The sequence below is a fragment of the Eulemur rufifrons genome, chromosome 8 (genome assembly GCF_041146395.1).
Source record: "Eulemur rufifrons isolate Redbay chromosome 8, OSU_ERuf_1, whole genome shotgun sequence".
Taxonomy (NCBI): domain Eukaryota; kingdom Metazoa; phylum Chordata; class Mammalia; order Primates; family Lemuridae; genus Eulemur; species Eulemur rufifrons.
Window position 1 is genome coordinate 105,085,547 of NC_090990.1, and position 6,000 is coordinate 105,091,546.

The following is a 6,000-nucleotide window of genomic DNA, read 5'->3' on the forward strand; positions in this document are numbered from 1 at the left end:
CACAGCTGCTTCGCTGGATGTCTTGCTTCCACATCCCACATCCATTGCCAAAGAACCCTCCATACCACCCTTGACCCATCCTTCTCACCCCGAAGCCTCATCTTCACACTCTGGCTCTGGCTTGCTCCCGGCCGCCATCCCTCAGACCCTCGCTCATCACCTTCGTAGACAGAAACACTAGCTCGCGCTCAGCCTCCACTTTGCAGCTGACATGACTCAGCAGCCTGTACCCCTACCAAATTAGGACGTTTCCTTAGTACCCCTTCTCAGATGGCACTAGGAATGGCATCTCTTTTTAACTGCCAGAAGTACCTAATTTGTGTTTTTCTCATCTGAAAATGCCCGAGTACTGAAGTACAGTTTAGAAGAAAGCCCCAGGTCTAGTGTTGGCAGTTGTGGGCATTTTGCCAGCCTCGCCCCCGGTGTGTTGTTCTCTGACCCCACTCCAGCTTCTGAGCTGTAACGTCCTGGCCAACGAAAGGCAGGACTGCGGCGGGAAGACCATGGCGTCCCCTGGTGGCTGCCAGTCCCGGGGACGTCGCTCATCGATGCGCCTGGCCTCAGAAGCTTCCATGCCCAGGGTGGAGTAGGGGGCGGTGCCGCCGTGGACAGGTCCTCAGAAATCCCACAGGACGCCCAGCGAGTGTCCAGGAAATTGCAAGTAGAAGCCGTCCGTCCTATGGACCGATCTAGTTTGATGAAAGACGAGCCGTCTAGGTCTCCCCAGCAGCGGGAGGTTTCCTTGTTCAAATAAAAACTGTATGAACCAAGACCGAAGTCAACTTAAAGTGCCTCACCCATGAGAAAACTCGGGTCTTTAGAGTGTTTAAGAAATATCCTTGGTCTCATCACTAACTTACGCTCCGCGTCCCTGATCCAACAGACCAATGCAGTGGCTCAGAACTGCTTGGCTCTTGACTTCCATGCCTGTAAGACACACCGAGGTTATTCCAGAGACATTAGCTTCTGTCTGCCTTTGGGAAGGGCCTCGTCTCCATCCTGGCGCCACCGCCACCGCGTGCCTTCTGTTTGACCCTGGGCCAGCTCCTTCAATTTGCCAGGCCTCAATTTTGCAAGTGTCATAGGAAAATAGTAATATTAAGTATTAAGTACTTCATAGAGCTGTTGCACAGATTAGATGAGAAAAGCTAATAATACGCCTAGCATAGTGTGTGCCTTACATTAAGGATTTGCCTGTAGGGAACAATATCCAAGTTAAGTTTTTTCCCCTTAATTATGAACTATAACAAAGAAAACTGTGTAGACTTCTGCTGCAGCCCTTTGTAACATTTGAATGAATTTCGTCTTTCTGGATGTAATATCCATTTACAGAGTAAGTTAGTATTAAATTTAAGATGGACTTTATAAAACATACGTTCACAAAAAGGACTTGTTCTTAGCAGTTTTGTTTATAATAGTTGCCAAACTGGAAATGAGTCAGATGTCCATCAAGAGGTGAATGGACATATTGTGACATATTCAACCCATGGAATACTACTCTGCAATGAAATGGAACAAATTGCTGAAACACACAACAGCATGGATGAATCTTAAAAATGTCATACTGAGTGATAGAAAGAGTACATGTAGTGTGGTGCCGAGAGGTGAATTTCTAGAACAGGCAAAACTATAGGTAGGTATATTGACAGAAACCAGATCATTGATTAACTGGGACGGGGGTAGCAAGGGGATTGATGACAAAGGGTGCAAGAGGATGTTTTGGAGTAATAGACATGTTATCAAACTTGAAATGGATGGATGCATTGTATGATTTTCAAATCATACCATAATAAATTTCATTTTAAAGAGCAAGAAGGACACCATTTCAAATCTTGATGTCTTTAAATTAATTTAATTTGTTTTTAGCCTTAGAGAATTCTCTTATTTATTTACTTTTTTTTTTTTTTTTTTTTTTTTTTTCCAGACAGGGTCTGGCTCTGTCACCCAGGCTAGAATGCAGTGGCCTGGTCATAGCTCACTGCAGCCTTGAGCTCCTGGGCTGAAGCGATCCTCCTGCCTCAGCCTCCAGCATAGCTGGGGTTAGAGGCATCACCCACCACTCCCAGCTTATTTTTCATAATTATGAATGAAAAAACTGAATGACCTGGAAGTGAAAGAACAGAATAGACGTGGAAGGGGTGTGGGGCAGGTGAGAGGAAAAGTAAAGCGGTGGACAGACCTAGTGCTGGCAGGAATTCTGTTTAAGTTGATGATTTGGGGGGAGCAGTTGTTGGGATAAGGAGGATGCTGGGAGGCAGGAGGACCATGAATATATTTAGGACAGTTTTATACCTGCCATATAATTCCTCCTGTGGTGTTTCTTCAAAAGACATATACAGACTCACATTTCTTTTCAAGCAATTTTTTTTTTTTTTTTTGAGACAGAGTCTCACTCTGTTGCCTGGGCTAGAGTACCATGGCATCAGCCTAGCTCACAGCAACCTCAAACTCCTGGGCTCAAGCGATCCTCCCGCCTCAGCCTCCTTAGTAGCTGCAACTACAGTCATGCAGCACCATGCACAGCTAATTGTTTCTGTACATATTTTTAGTTGTCTACTAATGGTCAAGCATACATACATGTATGCTGTAATCCAGCAGTTCTACTTTTAGCTGTATCCCTTAGACCTGCAGCTATTGAACACTTGAAACATTGCTGATGTCACATGTTGTAATGATAATATTTTTTATGTATTCGGGTAAATAAAATATTATTAAAATTAATTTCACTTCTTTTTCTTTACTTTCTAAATTATGTCTACTAGAAAATTAAAAATCACATATGTGGCTGGCGTTCTATTTCTAGGGGAATGTGCCACCCTAGAGAAATGTGTGAATATAGCCTGCCAGAAGACACATAAAAGAATGTTCCCAGGGCTGGTGCCAGTGGCTCACGCCTGTATTCCCAACTCCTTGGGAGGCTGAAGCAGGAGGATCCTTTGGGCTCAGGAGTTCAAGGTGAGGGTCAGCTATGATCGTGCCACTGTAATCCAGCCTGGGTGACAGAGCCAGACCCCGTCTCTAAAAAAATAAAAGAATAAATAAGTTGGGATATATTCATGCAAAGATATACATACAAAAACAAAGAACTACATGAAATGCATGGATGAATCTGTAGACATACTGTGGAGTAAAAGAAAAACCTATGCCTCTCTCCTCCCAAAAAAACTCACTACAGACTTCATGTTTTTTTTTTGTTTTTTTTTTTGTTTTGTTTTTTTTTGTTGTTGAGACAGAGTCTCACTTTGTTGCCCAGGCTAGAGTGAGTGCCGTGGCGTCAGCTTAGCTCACAGCAACCTCAGACTCCTCGGCTTAAGCGATCCTACTGCCTCAGCCTCCCGAGTAGCTGGGACTACAGGTATGCGCCACCATGTCCGGCTAATTTTTTCTATATAGATTTTTAGTTGTCCATATAATGTCTTTCTATTTTTAGTAGAGACGGGGTCTCGCTCAGGCTGGTCTCGAACTCCTGACCTTGAGCGATCCACCCGGCTCGGCCTCCCAGAGTGCTAGGATTACAGGCGTGAGCCACCGCGCCCCGCCCATGTTTCAATTTATATGAAAGTAAAGGACGGGGAAAACTAACATATCCCGATAGATTTGGAGGGGGGCGGTGGAAACTAAACCCGATGAGTATTGTCAGAATTCAGGGTTGTATTCTTCGCATTAAAAGTCATTAGTTAAGCACCTCAAACAAAATTTCCCCCAGATATTTTTGTTGAATTTGGAAGATTTGTTTCTGTCTTTGCAGAATATAAAGTGCTAACATAAGGTAAGCACTAAGGTCTGGGGATGGCTATGGAGGAGATGACAAAGTCCTACACCCTGCCTGAGAGTTGTCCAATCATCTCTGCTGGGGTAGCAGTTTTACGTAATGCTGTATATGCAAACAAAAACAAAACAAAACCAAAAGCAAAAACCCCCAAAACAGCAACAAACAAACCTTCCCCTGCCCCCAAACCCTACAAGATTCATGAAATTAGGCAACGGTCTCTCTAACACCGCTAGTGGTAAAAAAAAAAAACAGCATGAATGGCTGGTTTGCAGTCACTGAGCATTCTCCCTAGTTTCATAAATGTGATTTCTCTCTGATACTGGATGGCTTCAAATTTTAACTGCAATGCCACATCACAAAGACAACCGTATTTGGAAGGAACCGATTCCCTTTGTATTGCTTTGTAAACGTTGTATTCTACGCATGAAAAGCCACTATATTACGAAGAGTACACAGGCTTCTGCAGACCGCCAGCAGGGTCCCAGGAGGGACACAGCTTAGTAACTCGCTAAGCCAGGTGAGACCAGGCCCGGGACTGGGCGCACTGCCCCAACCCGGTGCGGCGGGAGGGAAGGAGCTAGAGGCAGACGTCACTTCCCCCACCCGCTGCGGCGCGCCGGTTGGCCCGCTGGGCGGCGTGGGGGTGGGGCGGAGGAGCGCCGCGGGGACCGGCCAGGGCTGGAGGCAGGGCCGCCCGTGTGACATCACGGATGGAGCGTATGCTATGCAGATGAGGCAGCGCGGGGGCTGCCGCGTGGGCACCTGCGGCTTAAACGCGATCGGGTTCCCGTGGTGTGGGGGCGAGTCCAGGAGCGTTTCTGGGAAGCGAGTGTAGGGGGCGTGTGGCAGGGGAAGGAGGGCCGGGGGAGCGCGCGGAGGCAAGTGACCGTGTGTGTACAGTGTGAGGCATGTGAGGGTGTGCGGTGGCGGAAGGTGAGCAGCTCATACTTACCTGGCAGGGGAGATACCATGATCACGAAGGTGGTTTTCCCAGGGCGAGGCTTATCCATTGCACTTCGGATGTGCTGACCCCTGCGATTTCCCCAAATGTGGGAAACTCGACTGCATAATTTGTGGTAGTGGGGGACTGCGTTCGCGCTTTCCCCTGATTTTGTGGTGTTTAAATGGCAGAAGTTTGGGGCCTGTTTGTCTGGACGGGGGTACGTTATGTTTTTCGTTGCTGTTCTTATTGCGCTGCATCACATTTCTAAAGCAGAGTAGTCTAAGGTTGTTGTTGTCATTAGTGTTATGCTTTTTCTTCCAGTTGTGTCGTTAAGTGCGGCTCCTAAGTGTTCTCGCCCTTGAACACCTTTTTGCGTACCGTGTTGGTAAGTGCAGGCTTAATCGGAAGCTTCCTGTTTCGTCTAGCGGGAGTTTGTGCTGATATCATGCACCTAAGTGGAAATTTCATCCACAACTCATTAAGTTTTCTTCAGAGAGAAACTATTGTCTTTCACGGCTGTCGGGGTTCCCGTTCGGTTGTTACGTAAGCCGCTTACTTTGGTAGGGGAACGGCTCTGCTGATGCCATGGGGATCTTGCACATATTCACTGAGGCCCCGCAGGGGGCTCCCTGGAGTGTGAGATGGGACGTCTTGTGAGGAGCCGGACAGGTTTCTCATCTGCTTCTCCCTCTTGCGGGAGGCTTGTACCAGGCGATTTCCCTACCTGCCCTTTGCCGTTTAACTATCGAATCTTTCCTCAGACTTCATTTCTTAAGTCATGGCTGCTTGATGTCTTGCTTCCACATCCTACATCCATTGCCAGCCAACTCTCCATACCACCCTGACCCATCCTTCTCACCCCAAAGCCGCGCCTTCACACTCTGGCTCTGTTTTCCTCCCCTCCGCCATCCCTCAGACCCTCGCTCATCACCTTCGTAGACAGAAACACTAGCTCGCCCTCAGCCTCCACTTTGTAGCTGACATGCCTCAGCAGCCTGTTCCCCTACCAAATTAGGGGAACCCTTAATACCCTTCTTAGATGGCACTAGGAATGGCATCTCTTTTTAACTGCCAGAAGTACATAATTTGTGTTTTCCCCATCTGAAAATGCCCGAGTACTGAAGTACAGTTTAGAAGAAAGCCCCAGGTCTAGTGTTGGCGGTTGTGGGCATTTTGCCAGCCTCGCCCCCAGTGTGTTGTTCTCTGACCCCACTCCAGCTTCTGAGCTGTAACGTCCTGGCCAATGGAAAAGGCAGGACCGTGGCGGGAAGACCATGGCGTCCCT

At 47.5% G+C, this 6,000-nt stretch overlaps 1 non-coding gene across 1 annotated transcript; it reads left to right on the forward strand.

Annotated features, from left to right (window-relative positions):
• The first annotated feature begins 4,716 nt into the window (after window positions 1–4,716).
• Window positions 4,717–4,880, forward strand: LOC138390924 (U1 spliceosomal RNA). Its single transcript, XR_011234593.1, has one exon. It is a non-coding gene; the product is annotated as a U1 spliceosomal RNA (small nuclear RNA).
• Window positions 4,881–6,000: the final 1,120 nt, after the last annotated feature.